Below are 17,951 nucleotides of genomic sequence, written 5' to 3'. Positions count from 1 at the left end.
GTGGGGAGGCTGAGAACATTCTGTGTACAAAGCTTGTCCTCATTGCATTAGCACATGGTCACTGTGGGTGGAAGAGCCTGGCCACTCATGCATACAAACCCCACCACAGATTGCCATGTGATAGCTCCTTTGCAGGAAGGCAGCAGACTGAGGCCCTCCTTCACCCGTACAGCACCCATCACCTTGCATGGTTCATTGCCATTACCCTGGGCTCCTCCTCTTTGCAGAGTTGACTCTTGTTTCTCTAATGGCATACCCTGAGATGTACTGGGAGGAGGCAGACTGTGGGAAAGACAGCACTCGCCATGTATTCCACGTGCTCCACTACACTTCACAGCCTCCTCTGCAGCTAGGTTGGGGCCCTGTGGCTCATTCTGACCAATAGGTTGAGACTGAGGCAGTTAAGAGCTGGCACTTCTCCTCTTTCTCTCTGCTGTAGTGGCTTCGGAGGCCTTGTGTTCCAGATGGCATGCAAAATGGGGAAGAATCTCCCAACTCATGCTGCACCTTATACGAACAAGAAATAAACTTTCCTTATATTAAGCCCCTGAGATTTCAAGGTTGTTACTGCAGCGTAACCTGGCCTATCCCAGTGAATACCCAGAATGTCAGAATTAACTATACAATTGCTATTCTTGAGTTCTTTAACGTGATGAACCAAAAAGCTGTCTCTGGAGCCACCCAGGGCAGCTGACTGATGCCTTCTCTCACTGTCATCATCCAGCACAGATGGCACTTCCTGTTTGGTGACACCTCACGTGGGCTCCTTCCTTCCCCACGGACTCTGGTAGTCACCGTCCTACACAGTCAAGTGTACAGAGTATTAGAGGTTTGCCAAGAACACATCCTTGTGTCTGCCAAGGAGTGTCTGTTGGAGGAAGAAGGTCCCAGCAGAGAACGGTCAGAGGTGAAATGGACTGCCTCGGGAGGCAGTAAGCTCCTTGTCTCTAAGGTGAGCAAGTGGCGGTTAGATGCCCATCAGGGATTCGGTGGGGGAGGGGAGTGTGAACATGAGCGGTCAGCCCTGAATGGGCATGGGTTGGGCTGGACGGGCAGGATGGACCAGATGATTTTTAAGTCCCCTCCAACCCTGAGAGCCCCCAGCACGGTCTGATACAACTTTTTTCCGAAAGTGGAAGAACGGTTAAATTTTGGTCACCAAGAAAGTAAAGAACTTATGAAATAAGATATCCTGGCTTAATGGACAAACAAGTATTGTAACACTGACATTATCCTTTCCTAAAGTATAGTCTCTTGAGATCAATGTTCTCAGCTCTCTTGAGGTTGACAAATGGTGACAAGTGGTCACGAAGGCATGTGAAGCATATCTGTAATTTACATGTCAACCACAAGGAGGGCTGAGCTGGGGGAGGTGTCACAGCCTCGAGACAGACCAAAGTCATCATGATAACAGCCCTATAAAAAGGACATCAGCGCTTTATCATGCACAAAGTGTTCTCCCTGACATCCTGAGTGCTCAGAGATTACTATCTCTGAGCTTATTATCATATATCATACATTATCATATCTCTCTGAATTTATCGTCACAGCCTCAGGGGGAGAAGAACTGCCATTCCGTTGTGCTGATGAGCAGGAAGATTTTCAGAGATTTTTCCCCAAAGATCGCATAGCAAGTAGGGGAGATGGAAGACTTGAACCGAGGTCTTTTGACTCAAACTGATAGATTTTAAAATCTACAATCATCTCTATTCCTGGCACTAGAAGCTGGGACTGAAATCAATTTCATGCTCCTTGGCTCCTGAGAAACTTCCACTTTGTGTCTAGGGTTGCGTGGGGGGAGGTATTGCAGGGGAGGATAGCTTTGAATTGCTCACAGGCAAGAAAGGTTTTCTTGGCGAAAGCAATGGACTGGGGACAGAGTTCTGGAGTTCAGGCCTAACTCCTTGTCTGACCCACTTCATAGCTGTAGAACCTCAGTTTCCTCATCTGAAAACGAGAGGAAAGACATTGATCCACCTTGAAGAATGTCTGTGAGGACCCAATAAGAAGGTGGAGTGAGAATGTTTTGAAAACCCTACGAGAGCTGGGATTCTTAACGCGTCCAGCAGCAAGGAACAGAGCAGCCAGCTACAGTGGTTTAATAGTTGAAGCTTTATTTTTCTTATGACATGAGGAGTCCAGGGTGGGTAGTACAGGGCAGGGTGGAAGCTGATCCACGCAGAAGTAATGCCATCTAGGGCCGGCCTTTCTGTGGTTCTGCTCTAACTTCATCCTTACCCTACCTGTAAACCCAAGATGGGTGCTGTACCTCTGGGTCTTGTGTTCAAGTTCCAGGCAGGAAAAAGAAGGGAGAAGGAGGAAGAGTTGGCACCTATATTAGAAATGTGAAAGTTTTCTTAGAAATGCAATAACTCACTGGCCAGAACCGTAATCAAATGGCCAGAACGGGAGGCTGGAGATGTGAGCATTCGTGGCTGGGCACACCACCACCCTGAACAAATCCAGGGTCTTGATGGGAACGAAGGAGAGGCCAGGATCCAGAGAGGGTGGCAGCTGGCAGCGTCCACCACAGCTCCGTGACTGAGATGGGCACTGAATTCACAGGGATCTTTTAAATCCAGTCCCTGGATTTGAGTGAAAGCAAATTAGGTTGCCTCGTCCTTTGAAGGAATACTGGATCCACGCTATCCTACGGTCAGAACGGGAAACAGGCAGGCCAAGGCCGAGAGGAAAGGCGAGTGCTGCTGCCGTCTGGATAGAGCTTTGCTGGTGGCTTTCTCTTTCCCGTGTGTTGTTTCCTCAGCTCCTTCTCTCGGGCTGGGAGAGCTGAATCTGAGGAGCTCATTTCTGGCCGCTATGTTTTCGTATGTCTCCACCCGAAGATGTCTAACCACAGACTTCCTCTTGACTCCTGGCAACAGAGAGAAAACAAAACCACAGCAGCTTTCATTGCTGAAAACACAAAACTGACTCGTTTGCCTAATAAGCCCAGACGTAAGAGCTTTATTTTGGGGAGGAAATGCTGAAGACTCCAGTCCAAGGAGTCTTGGTTGGGCAGTCAAACGGCCAGACTCTGCCAAGCGATATCCAGGTGGAAAGAAGCCACCAGTCCAGGGGTCAGGGGACCAAGGGGCTGGAGCCCGTGTGACTGACCGCTGGGGCTGGGCACGATGGACACGCACGTGGATCCTGAGGCCTTCGCCCAGCCCCTGCAACACCTTCAGCCTCTTTAGCCAATTCTAGTTTCAAAGAATCTGTTTGTGGAATTTTTTTCATTTCTCTTATTTTCTATGTTATTAATTTCAGCTATTGATTAATTTCCATTTCATACTTTCTTTTTTGCTTGCTTGTTTTCCTAATTTCTTATTATGTGTGTTCAGCTTCTTTATTTTTAGTCTTTCTTCCTTAATAAGGAAGGCGTTTCAGGCCGTGTATTTCCCCCTGAGCTGAGCTTTTTTTGGGATCCCATAGGTTTTGGAATAAAATGTTCCCCTTTTCATCTGTTTCTAGACCGTTTTTAATTTCAGTTTTAATATTTGCTTTGATCTGTGGTTTACCTAGATGTATGTTTATTAATTTCCAAGTAGTTAAGAATATTTTCAGCCACATTACCATTTTTTAATTTAAAATTTTCGGATTACAGTAAGAGATGGTGGCCTATAAAATCCCTAATTTTAAATTAAAAAAATTATTTTCTTTGTGCCCAAGTATGCGATCAGATTTTACGAATGTTCTATGGGGAGGGGAAGCTGAGCAGGACAGATCGATGCGGAGAAGAATGGAGTTCTGCAAGGTCCTTGTTCTGAAGACGAAGTGCCCAGTTTCAAATCTTGCTTCTCTCCATTTCCAGCTGTGTGTCCATGGGCAAAACAGGGAATTTCTCTCAGCCTTATGTTCCGTCTTTAAATTGGTAACAACAACATGCACCTCTTAGCACCCCTGTGAAGATGATATGAGACCGCGTGCGTAAACTTGCCCAGAATGGCGCCTGGCACGGAGTAAGCACCCACTAAATACAGACACCGATATTTTGTTGTTGTTTTGTTATTTTTGCAGAAACAGAGGAAGCTTTACTGTCCATGCCGTGAGCTTTATCCCTAACCCAGAACTGTGGTTTCTGGTTATTGTGGGGACTGGGAGAAAAGAGGAAATGGATGGCTCAATGCAGCCAGCACCCTCCCTGGAAGGAGAGGCCCCTGAAGCCCAGAGAGCTGGGGTCATTTGCCCTAGGAAACACAGCAATTTAGTGGCAAAGCCAGGTTTCAAACTCAGGTCTTGAATGGCATGCTCTCCTCCTCTGGGGCGGCCACTCTGGTTTCTCTCTTGAGAGAAGAGACGGTTGACCGAGGGTTAGCCTCTGTGATGCAGGGAGGGCTGGAGGCTCCTGCGGGGTGGCCATCTCTGAGCTTTGTCATGTTATAGCTTCGCCATCTGGGAAGGGTCACTCTGAGGTCACTAAGTTCCAGGAGAAGCTAGAGACGGAGGGCAGGCCTGGGGGTGGTTGGTGGACTGGGAGTGGTTGGGTGCTGTGGGTGTTGCTGGTTCATTGCCCAGTGGCGGAGGGGTCCTCCAACGGTGTCTGTGCACCTCTGGGCCTCAAGCCTTCTGCTGAGCTTCCCTAGCCCTGAGACTGACCCTAGCAATGGCAGGTCCTCCTGGGGACCCCGTCTTAGTCTCTCTGGTAGGCCTTCTCCGGAGCAGACCTCAGGGGCAGGAACCCTACGTTACTGATCAGGGTGGCTTGGCACATGGCCATGCTGATGGAAACTGGAGGGCCTGGGGTGACAGCCTGAGCAGCAGTACGCAGGCCTAATTGAGAAGCAAGGCAAAAGGGATGTGGTGCTGGCTATGCCTGCCAGCCGACATCTGAGAAGGGCTGGCACTGCACCCTGGGGCACGAAGAACTTGCAAGGCATGGGCCCTTCTCTCTGGTGGGAGGCTGGAGAGGGGAGGGAATCACAGGAAAGGATTACAAGGTGGGGAGTGGATGAGCTATCTGATTGGGGCTATTGATCTTGGGAACAAATGACCATTTCTTGGCCAAGGACTCTCTGTATCCATAATAAGCATCACATAACCATGCTGTGTATGGACCATGAGTGGAGAAGGATGCCTGTAACGTACGTGGATATGTCTGGGCAGCAGGTCTCTGACCTCAGACATGGGTACGTGCTGTGGGGTAGGCTGCATCTAGGCAAGGCTTGGGATTAGAGGCTGACTCTAGTGGCTCCTCCATGCAAATTTTTCAAAAAATTGTAAGGACCGTCTTGATTATGATGAAAATTAAGTCAATGAATGCATTCAAAAGTGCTTTGTAAATATCAGCACAAATACAAGAAGAAAGTTATGGTGTGCAGAATTTGGTTAGAAAATGCTAGTTGATTCATCCTTATGCCCCTAGTCCTTTGTTAGCAGTTGCAGAGGAATCAGGCGGGGTTAGGTCTTGTTCCCCCCTCCATGGGGCTGTGGGCTTTCTTGATGTGAAATGCTTTGCAAACATCGTCCTTCCTCCCTCTTCCTTCCAACACACTTTAATTAGGCACCTAAGATAAGCCAGGTTCTGGGCTGGGAGCTGAATAATATAGTGATCACTGTCTAGTAGGGGAGAGACAGGAGGAAAAGGGTAGGTATGAAGCCCAGAATGTAGCCAGGGACTGTCACAGAGAAATGGATGGTTTAATGGGCACAACGCAAGCAGCCAATGAGCAACAAGCCCGGAAGGCTCCTGGAAAGCTTCAGATAGAGGGGGACACTTGAGGTGGATCTTGATGATGGAGCAGGGACAAGGAACAGAATCCTCACGGGGAACCTGGGCAGAAGAAACAGCACACACAAAGGCAAGGAGGGGCGAAACCCATCCACATGAGGGCATGAGGGAACCATGGTAGCCTAAATTCTAAATTTTGATCCCCGGGTGCAGATTAGAAGTCTTATTGGAGCTCAGAAAAGTTGATGGCCCTAAATGGGATCCACACATTTGAATGAACTCATCATGGTGTCAACACAGAGCAGGGCCAAGGCAGTTTGCCAGCTCAGTAGTGGGTGTCGTGGGAAAAGCACAGGGTTTAAAGCAGACAGTTCTGGCTTCTAATACAGGCCCTGGCCCTTCCTAGCAATGTGACCTTGAGTCACTGTGAACCTCTTGAGGCTTTGTTTCATCATCTTTAAAATAGGGACGGGGACCTGAGCATTCTCTTGGAAATCTACATCGTTGGCAGGAAGGAGTAACCAGAGATGGGGTGGGTAGGCGGATAGAGGCCTGTTTATACTGAATGTGGCTCTGGGGAGATTCGGAGAGTAAGTTGTGATCTCGGCCCTTGTAGAGTCCATGGTGTAGTGGAAACACCAGGAAGCAGCCAGTTACAACCCAATCCAGTCTGGATTTTGATAGGCTAGGCGAGCTCAGAAGATGTGGGAGCCCAGTGGAGGAGCCCTTTGCCCAGCCTGGGAAGTTAGAGGTGTCCCAGAAGCACTGAATGCAGAACTCGGAGACTTCCTGAAAGACAAGTGGAAGTTAGCAAGGCAGAGAAGGAAGCAAAGGGCGTTCTGGGCAGAGGGACCAGAGGGGCAGAGGCTTGGAGGTGGAAGCAAGAGCCTTTTCTCCAAACAAGACACAAAAGCTGAAATGGGGAGTCATGAAGCTGTGGGAGGTAGACAGTGAACTTGAACGCTGTATTAGGGAACTTGGACTTTATCCCGTATGCAGTGGGGAGCCATTTAAGAATTAAACTCACAAGAGAAAGGATTTACCAGGCTCTGCCCCCAATATGGTAACTGTGTGTGGGCCAAGGGGAAGCAGATTGCAAAAGTCCTAGATGCCAACAAGAAAGGGGCTTGTCTGAGGTCGACCCCATCATTCAGCAAGTCCAGAGTGCCACTGAGCTCCCAGGGACGGGGCGGGCAGCCTGCACCGTGCAGCCCTCCCACGCTCCAGAGAGGATGCGGCCCGGAGCTGCAAGAACTCTCCTGCAGCGCCAGGGTCTTCAGAACAGCCCTCTGCGGGGACGGCTCCTCCAGCCTTGGTGGTCTATTGGGGCTGCCCTTGCTGGGGCCCATTTGGCTGCAAGGGGCAGCTGTTTGCTCCAGCAAAATGATGGCCTTGTGGGAAGGAGATGGCGGTATTTCACAAAACCCAAGGGTGAAAACTCCGGCCCTACCTCTGAGGAGCTAGACTCGGGAACTGCCGTCAGGCCTAGGGCTCTTCTCCTCTCTCGCAGCTTCTCTTTTTCTTCTCTTGATTTTCTGGCCAGCTCTCTCTGTTATAGCGCATATCTGCCCTCCTCCTACTTCCTGCCACCAAATGTCCCCTAGAGGCTGAGGAGATGGTCTTGGTCCTGGCGCTGATCTCCCAGGGGAGAGTCTGATTGGCTGAGCCCAGGTGCCAGATTGGGGGCCTCGGGGCAGGGGGCACTGTGATCCCATCAGCCCAAGAGCCAAGACGGGGTGTCTCCTAAACAGCGTGGCTCCAGAGCCCACCCCTGTGGGTGTGTTGGGGGGTGGTTATTAGGGGAGGGGTGCTGGCCCCAAAGTCTGCTTATTCTATATAGACCCTTATAGAGTAGGAGTAGGGTCAGTCAAAGGGCCTTTGGGCCAGCCTCCCCTCAGGAGGCACGGTAGCCAGAATCCACAGGGACTTCCATTGACCTCTTCAGGAAGGGAGACAGAGACAGAGAAAGTAAAACTCAGTAAATCCCTATGTTTGCTATTGTGGACGGTGAACTTAGCAAAAGCAAGAGTCTGAGAGGAGCTTGTCTTCATTGGTGGGTAGGGCCTTGGAGGGCTGGGCCCCTCTGCCACAGGCCTGGGGAGCGGGTTCAGAGCCCATGGAGGTGGCAGCTCATGGAGGAAGCAGGTGAGTCGCCAGGGCTGGAGGCTAGCCAGCGAGGGGCTGGCAGCCCGGGACCCGGGGCGGGCCTGCGGTGTTCGTTTGCTTCACATTTCCCTTGGACTTCACACACCACCAGCTTGAGGAACCAGAGGCCATTTGGTTGTTTTCCCCAAATACAGAGGAAGCTTTCCCCTTGCGCTTCTCACGTGTCACCACAAGCGGGGCTTCCCGGGGTTTTCATAAACCCAGGAGGCTCTGCTATCATCTTCATGTAGAACTGTTTCCCTGAACAGCAAAGGAGGCCAGCTGAGATGGAACGGAAAACAGCATCCGCTGCTTGGCGATGAACATGAGCTCCTAGCCCTGCCTGTGGCAGCCCACCCCCCAGGAGAGAGGATGTGGAAATTGGCCTCCGCACCACCTGGTTCAACTCCAGCCACTGTTACTTACCAGCTGAGATCTCAGGCAAGTTCCTTAACTCTTGCCGGGTCTCAGTTTTCTCACCTGTGAAGTGGGAATAATGACGGCTCAAAGAGAGGTGTGGTCTTCAGGATTTAATGAGACACCTGGAGAAAGCGCTCAGCATGGTGTCCAGGTGGGCTCAGTGAGATGACCAGTTTCAGTTATTACTGTCCCCGCCTTGGCGCACACCACAGGGCCTCTGCGCAGTCCCTTGTGGTTTGTTTGGCGGTCTTCAGTGGACAATTACAGCGCATCTGATGGGCCAGCCACCCCTGCCTCTTTGGGTTTTTCTGATCTCCCCCAACATGTTGCCAGTTCTGGAATCTCACTCGGGCTCATTCCTCCTCTAGAAATGCTCCTTGTGAGAGCTGCCTGGCCAAGACCTCATCCTTCTCGGGGTGCAGCTCAGATCCGCCCTCCTTCGTTACAGCTAGCGGTCTACCCAGGAAGGAATTCACCGCTCCCTCCCCTGCTCCCATGGCTCAGGATTTCAAGGAGCCTCTGTTAGAGAGAGGCAGCATCCTGCAGTGCCTGACAGCTCAGCTCTGGGGGCCAGTTCAACGCATGCCTTGAGCTGTGTGACGTTGGCTTTTCTGTGCCTCAGTTTCCTGTATGTCCAATGGAGAGAATACAAATATACTTTCTTCATAGGATTGTTGTGAGAAGAAACGAGTTTCTACTTGTAAAGCACTGACAATACCACTTGGTACCTACGAAGGGCTCACTAACGGTTGGCTATTTCCATAAAATAATCTTCAAAAACACAAGTTTTAACAGCTCTGTAGTCTTCTATTGTGTGAATAGATCAGAATTTATTTAACCAACCCCTTGCGGCTGGGCGTTTAGGCTGCGTCCAATCTCACTGTTATAAATAATGCTGTAGTGAACATCTTGTACATAAATCTCTCCGTTGATCTCTGATTGCTTCCTTAGAACTCCGCAAATCTTGCTTGTGTTAGAACCAACTCCTGTCCCCCAGACTTTTCAATGATGCCCTTTGAAATAAAAGCAAAGCCTATTTTCCATCAGAGAAGGAAACATATGGAACATGTTAACCAAGAGGTGGCTCAGGAGGAAGGTAGAAATCGGTTCAAGATGGGTTTGGATCCGTTTCAGGATGTCTGACACAGAGTCAGTTATAAAGCTCCCCTCGAGCCCCCTTCCCAGAGGAGAGGCTGAGTCTTGATCCTCAGGGACCACTGATTTCTCTCTTTGAGGCAATTCCAAGGGACTTTGATGTTCTTGGCATTGGAGAAGCAACAATGACAGATGGATTAATGAAGCCACAGTATGTGGACCCTACAGGACTCCTCCAGCCAGTAGGGGGCGATATCGCCTGTCTCTGTCCAGTTGGGACTTGGCGGAGTCCTTGCTCACAAGGACTTCCTTTGTCTTAAAACTTTGGCTTCCATTTTATGAATTTCTCCTGTCTGTTGTTCTTCCCTCCCCCCTTTACACTTTTCAGGTACACTTTGGGTTGCCATTTATTCGTCCATCATTCAGAAGTCTATTGCATGCTTCCCCCCAGCCAGACATCAAGATAACTTCCAGACTTTCTAAGACCTAGATACACTTGCTTTGGAAGCCCCACCTCAGACATATTAAACATACTGAAATTCACCCATATTCCATATTAAGTATATACTTTTCTGTTAAAAAAAAAAGGATTATCTTTATAATTTTGCTTTTGAAATTATTTGGCTACAAGTAATTCATTCAATTTAGGGTTGGTTTTGATTTCTCAGCAATTATTGAGGTACTCAGGAATTCTTGCAAAGTGAGAACATCTAACCTGCACATTGCTCTCAAATATAATGAAATTTTTATGAATTTTTATGAATACTTAGTGAAACTATTAATGAGGTTGATGTAATATTTGTTTTGTAGATGTTTCATTAAAATTTTATTAATTTCTATTGCAAAGTTTTTCCTTCGTGTTTTGGATCCAATAACTTTTGGGGCCTCAGACTTTTTCAGGGATCTTCGACAAGTTCTCAGGTGCTCTAGTGCCTAGGGGCTAACAGCCATCTCGGGCTTGGAGATGGAGAGATGAAAGGCTCCGCACAGTTTTCACGGAGTTCCCGGGCCATCGAGGGATGCACGGACAAACTACTGTCACCAAAGAGTACGTATCGCTGTACAGAGTGTGATCAGGGCTCAGTGAAGGTGTCACTTCCCCTACATCTACTTGGGGCCGGAGGGGGTCAGTGAAGACTTGAGAGAGCAGGCGTTGTCCAGGCCGGAATGTGAACAGTGAATAGGAGTTTCCTAAGCAGGTCCGAGGGGCAGAGCAGTGCGGGCAGGGAGACAGCACAGGCAGAGGGGCTCTCCCGGATACAGCCTCCGAGTCAGCAGGCTGGCGGCCACTCATCTCTAGCCCTTGTTTTTCAGGCCAGCAGTATTGGCATGTCCTGGGAGCTTGCCAGAAATGCAGAGTTCCAGGCCCCCAGCCTTCCTGAATACGAACCTCCCTTGAAAGGGGATCCCCAGGGGGCTTCGTGAGCACATCAAGCTCTGAGAAGCAGGCTCTAGTTCCAGCTGTGTCAGAGGTAGGCCTCCTGTGGGGTGGGGGTGGGGGGTGGGTGGCGCGCGGCTGGGGAGGTGGGCGGCCTGCGGAACTGCAGCCTGAGCAGAGCAGCAGTTGTTCCGCAGGTCATTTCCAAGTTTGGCCTGAAAGTCCATCTCTGGGGGCCCAGACAGTTCAACCGTTGCTTGGAGAGTTGGGGCTTTTCCACGAAGGCCCTCTTCCACCCCCTGGGCCCACGTTCTCCCTCCCGCTGGCCCTCACTCCAGACAGTCTGTCTTGCCTGCTGGCTCCCTGAGCCAGCGCACCGCTGACTTCCTAATAGACTGTAGGGGGTGTGCATAATTTATTCCTGTGAGTAATTGATCATGTTAGGATGAGCCAGGGGAAGGACCAGGAAGAGAAGGGAGAGGAGGCATCGATAACAGGGGAAGGAGACCGGCTGCAGTCAGCTAATTAGCTGTCTCTCGGAGGCAGCTCGTTCAGCATAATGGTCCCTCGCCGCTGCGCTTGGCTGACCACTGCCTCCTGCCCCCACACGTGGCCGGGCTTTCCGATGAGTGAGGGGTAGTGGAAAGAGCTCTAGCCTGAGCCAGAAAACTTGGCTTCCAGGCTAAGTGATCCTAGGTGAATCACTTCTCTCTGGGACTCAGTTTTATCAACTGTAAAATGAGGAGGGCTAGATCAGTGGTCTCCAAACATGGCTGATATCAGAATCACCAGAGATGCTTTAAAATGTATAGATTTCAAGGTCGCATCCCGCCGGTGCTGATACAGTAGGTGCAGAGGGAGGCGGGAAGCCGTGTTGTAACAAGCACCTCATGTGACTCTGACACAGCTGGTCTGGGGGGCAATTGGGAACCAGTGGGTTGGGAAGATAACCTCAGAGCTCCTGCCCAGCTCTGACATTTTCAGATTGCTGATAGAGAGGGATTTTCCCACAGCCTTCTGCAGAACGTCAGGACAGTCCTGCGGAGAAAAGACAAGACAGGCAGGAAAGCTGGCTTCTCCTCCTGGCTCGGTCGCTGGTTCATCACCTAATATTTGTTCCTCCCGGACTCTCACCTAACCCACCATGCACATGCTGACAACGCCCCAGTGCTTTGCTCGGAGCCCCGTGTCACTGTGTGTCTGGGAAGACTTTAAAAATACAGCCACTAGGTCCCCCTCCACTCAGAGATTCTGCTTCAGTACATCTCGGTTAGGTCAGGATGGTGTGTGTTTAAAGGCTGCCAGATAATTCCGAAGATCAGCCAGATTTGTAAGCCAATGGCCTGTCCAAAGGCACTGCTCAGTGGGACAACTGGTACCCCATGGGACTGGACAGCATCCGGTTCAGGGAGGCCACAGCCGTGTTGGCCCGAAGCAGGCACTGCGGAGAGACCCAGGCAGACCCACAATCACCCTTTGGTCTCCCTGTGAGTGTAGACAGATCCTGCCACAGGAGCTCCCCGAGTCCGTTCCTTTGTAAAATGAGATCAGCAGTCACTCGGCCTCCCAGCCCAGTTGGGAGGATTAAGTGGAACAACTTGGAGTCTGTGCTCTGTGAGTGGTCACGCTCTGTGCAAACTGTCCACCCCCTCCCAGCTGCCCTCTGGCCACCTGCACTGGGACCAGTGGCATCCAGCCTGGTCGAAGGTTAACGTCTCTCACCACAGTGGAGGGCTTGGAGAGGCTGTGCTGCTGCCCCGGGCCAGAGGGCCAGCAGGGAAGCAGACCCCCAGCTTTTGGCCCAGGTGGTCATTTTTGGAATTACTCCACTCTGCACAGCCACCTGCCTTGCCCAGTACTTTTGTGTTTTCTCTAATCTTTTGGAGCCTTGCTTGTTACACCAGTTGGTCAGCAGGAGCCTGCACGCTGGCTGGCCAGTGAGACTGAAACCAATTCCAATGGGACTGAAATCTTTTGCATCTGTCACCGTCTCTCCATGTCCGTGCTCTTTTTCATCACCCTAATCCAAGGGCCTTTCAAGAGGCCATTATTGCCCTCTGCAGATGTGTTCTTCTCACGCAGCCAGAGGGGTCCTCTTAAGATATAAATCAGATCGTGTCATTGATTTGACTGGCTTTCTGTTCTTATTGAATAAAATCCAAACTAGAGTAAAAGAAATACCCTGGAATGCCTTCTCCTCCTCTTCACGTGAACCTCACACTTCCCCTGATTTAGTGACCCTGTGCCACCTGGCCATCTATTTCTCATCTCATGCCATGCTACCTACCATGACTTGCTTTGCGAGGCAGAAAAATTGCTATGTGTTCTCCTCACCTGTTTATTGTCCTCCTTTGCACAAAGCTGGCTCCTCTGAAGTTAGGCGGGACCATATATTTGAGTTCCAGTCAAAGGAATATGAGTGCAAGTGACATATACCATCTCCAGGCTTGGCCCCCAAATGTCCCAGGAGCTTTTTCTCTTTGCTCTTGGCTGTGTGCAGAGGATATAATGGACAACTCCAAGGAGACCTTGCAGATGGCAGAGCACCTAATTAGAATGAGTTTGGGTTTTGAATAACTGAGTGAAAGACCACCCACTGAACACCTTATTTGAGGAATAAACTTTTATTGTCTGAAATCACTGAGATTTGGGACTGTGTGCTCTAGCAGCATTTACCCTGACTCATGGCCTTTTCTCAGTTCCTGCAATATCTTAAGATTCTGCTTGTCCTATGCTGTTCCCTCTGCTTGGAATGCTTTTCCCTATCATTCCTCACATGCTTATCTCTTTAGCCTCTAGGTCTTCATTTAGAAGTCACCACCCAACTGTTAGCCTATATCTGTGTTCTTGGCTATTTTTTAATAGAAGTTTTTATACAACTTGTGTGTGTCTTTAGAATTTGCTTTTCCTTGTGTCTCCCCTAGAACGTAAGCTCCTGAGGGCATGAATCACGTCTGTCTCAGTCCCCCTTGTATATCCTATATACACAAAGTATCTGAGAATAAGTAGTCATTTAACAGCTACTAGCTGATGGATTAAATAAATGAATGAACCAATTATGTATGATGCAGATCAATTCAAGTATATACTGAGCACCAACTTCATCCAAGACACTTTACACATGTGTAATGCATTCTCTGCTCAATTCTCACTAAAACCCTAGTGGCAGGGGGTGTTACTATCCCCCCTTTACCTGTAAGGATCAAGAGGCCCTGCGAGCAACCCGGACACGCATCCTTTACATATGGCATCATCCAAGGACCATCATATTCCTGAAAGCCAGGTGCTCTCACCTCCATTTTACAAAAGCAAAAACTCCTGCTCAGACAGACCAAGTCACTTTCCCAAGGTCATGCAGCTAATGAGGTCATGGAGCTGGGATCTAAACCCAGGTCCAGGGAGAGGGAGTGGAGGAGAAAGGGGACATGCCTCTCTTACAGCACAATTCTTCATCAAGTCTCTGACAGCCTCATTAGAAATCCCCAAAGAAGATCCTGAGTGTGGGTGGACATGAAGACGTGGAATTTCTCCAGAGTCTTGAGCTTTGTTTGCATTGGGATTTTATTTTCAATGCAGGACCCCTTCTCCCCTGTGACGCCTGGGATTAGGGGGTGCCATTTTGCATCCTGGGAATGCGGCTCCCGTGTTGCGCCTGGGCCGGGCTGGGCTGGCCACCAACGATAAGCTGGAGACGTGAGTGCCCGGGTTCATCTGGGGAGAGCAGCTGGAGCCATTGATAGGCAGAGATGATCTGTGATGAATTATGGCAGATGAAAGTATGAAGTCATGGATACTTTGTGGAGGCTGGGCGAGCTGAAGAGTCTCCCTCTCTGAATGTGTTTGGAGACGCACAGCCCCTTCTGAAACTAGCAGTCAACTTTAATGGCTAAAGTTTCGGGACTTGGCAAGCTGCAGGTTGGATGGCGCAGAGAACTCATGAATTCTCTGGGGTGGGAGCTAATTAGGGTGCAATTTTTCAATTATGGAACATGAGTGAGTCTCTCCCCAACCTCCCCACGCCATCCCTCAATAGATACACTCCATTTGTCTATTTTCCTTTATTTCTTAATCATTTGATGATATGACAGCAATTATTTGTCACTTGGAAGAGAAAATCCTCACGGAGCTATTGTTTTCGCTCCTCCCTGGCGATGGTTACATCTGATGAATGTTTTGCATTCCCGCTGCCCCTCCTCCACTCCCACCCGGGGTTGGTGTGGCAACAGGAAGACGTTAGCCTGTGACGCGAGCCTGGTCTGAGTGAAACACCATTTGTAAAAAGTCATGGAAAAGAGCAGCATCGAGTTTAAAAGAGCCCCACGAAGCCCAGAGCTCCAGGCCCACCCACGTCACCTGGGTTGAGGCTGTGCGACATTTGCTTTGGGAAATCTGGTCATTTCCCTGAGCTAATAAGCCAGCCTTAGAATCAGGAATGCAAAACAGAAATGGAGCAAAAAGAAACAACCAAGGAAAAAAGCAGCACTCCACCAGAAATGGGAGAACTTAAATGACTTTGTTTAAATGTCATGGTACTCTCAAAACCCTGTTCTCATATGTATGCAAGTTAATTAAATGGAAAAATGTCAAATTAGTTGCTTAAAATATTAATGACAGGAATTATCCCAGATTCTAGAGCAGGCAGAGTAGACGAAACGGAACTTTTAGGCTTAACCCTTTTCCTGGTCATCCTTCTCTCGCAAAATAGATCTTTCTTTCGTCTGTGAAAAGACCCTGCTACAGGGTTTTGTAGGTTTCAGGCCCAGAGCTTTCCAGTGGGTTTGCAGCCTGTGATTCTCCCGGTGACACAGGACTCACTCGTGGCATTTATTTCCCAGCATCAGTTTCACGGGGCGCGATTCGAGGTCCCTAGAAAGGCCCAATAGTCATGAATATGTCCCAGTGAACTGTTCTGGAGTCTGAGCAATTTGCCATTTTTTCTTTTGGTCTTTGAATGTTATTTTGGTTTAAAGAGCCCACTAAAACGCAAAATAAAAGATTGCACAAAAAGGGTGCCAGTGTGCTACTCACCAAACATTTATTTAGCACCAGTGGGGCCCAGAGACTGTGCTGAGCAAAATGGGGGGGAAAGGGAGAGTCACAGACTCGAGGGTTTCAGAGCTGGTAGGGAAAGGCCACACGGCCCCTAGTCTAGCCTTCTGTTAGCTGTTCGGTTTCTTGGGGAAACCAAAGCCCCAAGGAAACAAGGAACACTCCCAAAGTCACACGGCCGTTGAGTGGTGAGTCAGGCTCATTCACTCATGCAACACACTTCCTGCCTGCCTCCTCCAGGGACTTCCACATATTAGGGGACAACAGGGCAGATAGACACAGGACCCATGCATGCTGCCTGCCTAACACTGCAGAAGGAAGGGCAGAGGGTGGAATGCAGGGATAGAGGTATCAGGGAGACCGCGCCTCCATCAGCCAAAGAGCATTTACTGCCGGCCGTGTAGTCAATTATGTGTATGACGTAGTTTCTCTTCATTCCAGCAAAGGCAGGCAGAGAAGGCAAATATTGTTTTTTGAGAAGTTATGTTTAAGCAGTGTAGACATGCTCAAAATGATCTCATGTAATTCCATCACCAGTTCAGACCTGACAGACTGATGCTCTCCCTATTTACAGATTAGGAAAGTAGGAGAACTCCAAGCAAAGAAAATGGCTGGGATATCCATTTACCAATAACTGCAGGTTAGCAGTAGAAATGCCAAATTACAGGGGGAGAGCCCAATTTCCAAAAGTGGTATCCTCAGAAGGAGGGAGGAGATATTCTGAGATGCTCTCTGGAAAAAAATTCCAAATAATTTAGGAAAATCCTATATATTTTTATCCTTTTTTGTATCAGTCAGTGTGGTAAACTGAATCATGGACCCCAGATACATCCATGTCCTGATCCTGGAACCTGGGGGTGTTACCTTGTATGGCAAAAAGGTCTTTGCAGATGTGATTAAGTTAAGCATCTTGAGATGGAGAGATTATCCTGGATTATTCAGGTGGACCCAGTGTAAATACAAGGTTCCCTATAAGAAGACAGGAGGGTCAAAGTGACGAGTAGGTGATGTCATAATAGAAGCAGAAATTGGAGTGATACACTTTGAAAATGGTGAGGGTGCCATGAACCAAGGAATACAGGTGGTCACTAGAAGCTGAAGGAGGTGAGGCCATTGGTTCTCCCCTGGGGCCTCCAGAAGGGACCAGCCCAGTCAACTCTGACTTCAGCTGAGTGAGACTGATTTTGGACTTCTGACCTCCAGGACTGTGAGAGAATAAATGCGTGTTGCTTTAAGCCACTCAGTTTGTGGTAACTTGTCACAGCAGCAGTAGGAAACTCATACAGTCAGTTATTGCTAAGGGACCAACCATCCCAACGCTGCCGTCTCATTCCTGGACCTAGGGGTTGCCTGGGGCAACCCTACTTCAGATTATAGGTTGGTTTTGAGTCTCTCCACCAGCTGCATTCTGGGACAATGGCTACTGGGGGTGTGCGCTTTTCATGGCAGTGACAAAAATGGGAGAGAAGACTAGCAGACACTTGCCATGCCTGTTACCATTTCAGCTCTGAGACACCCACTTCCACCCACCTTCCATTGCCCAAAGTAAGTCGCATGACCAAGCTGAACATCAGTGGGAACTAGAAATATATGTGGCCTAATCTAGTGGGAGGGACTGCAAAGTCACACAGCTAAGGGCAAGGATATATGATTCTAATATTGAGGAGGGGTCATAAAAAGTAGGGACTTGCCCCACTTTTCTTGAAGATTTATAATGTGCATTAGCATGTTGAGGGCCCTGCAAAGTCCTGCAGTCAATGAGCCTGTCTAACTGCTAACACAGCGTCCCCCAAACTTCTTTGAGCACAGAATCCTACCATCATCCCACTGGCTTAGTGTTTCGAGACTTGCTGATGCAGGCAGTTCATCTTCAGAAGTCCAAGGAAGGAGAAGGCAGTGGACCCAGCTGCTCCTTAAAGAATGGACTCAGCAAAGCAGATGACGAGGCTTATACAAATGGTACAACAGAACTGAAAAGTTGTCGTATGAGTTAAAGTCCCTTTTCTCAAGGCGCTCTTTCTTATGAGAATCTCATCAAATACTCCATTCCCTCATGGACAAGAAGAACCCAGAATGATATCAGTGTTGTCTGAAAGAAAACACAACTGTCTTGGAGTCCAGTCTTCACTAGCCCCAGGGCCTAGGGAAATGCCTCAAAAGGCGGGCTCTTCTCCTCTGAGGACTGGAGCATGTCCT

General features: G+C 49.2%; 1 long non-coding RNA gene across 1 annotated transcript; it reads left to right on the top strand.

Annotated features, from left to right (window-relative positions):
- Positions 1-789: 789 nt before the first annotated feature.
- On the top strand, positions 790-15,713 carry LOC103556569 (uncharacterized). The gene is made up of 5 exons (XR_546239.2): positions 790-952; positions 8,083-8,254; positions 10,219-10,376; positions 10,643-10,800; positions 11,720-15,713. It is a non-coding gene; the product is annotated as an uncharacterized lncRNA (long non-coding RNA).
- The last annotated feature ends 2,238 nt before the right edge of the window (positions 15,714-17,951 follow it).

The sequence above is a fragment of the Equus przewalskii genome, chromosome 1 (genome assembly GCF_037783145.1).
Source record: "Equus przewalskii isolate Varuska chromosome 1, EquPr2, whole genome shotgun sequence".
NCBI classification, from domain to species: domain Eukaryota; kingdom Metazoa; phylum Chordata; class Mammalia; order Perissodactyla; family Equidae; genus Equus; species Equus przewalskii.
The sequence above is the reverse complement of the archived record's forward strand: the minus strand, read 5'-3'. Positions and strand labels throughout refer to the sequence as shown.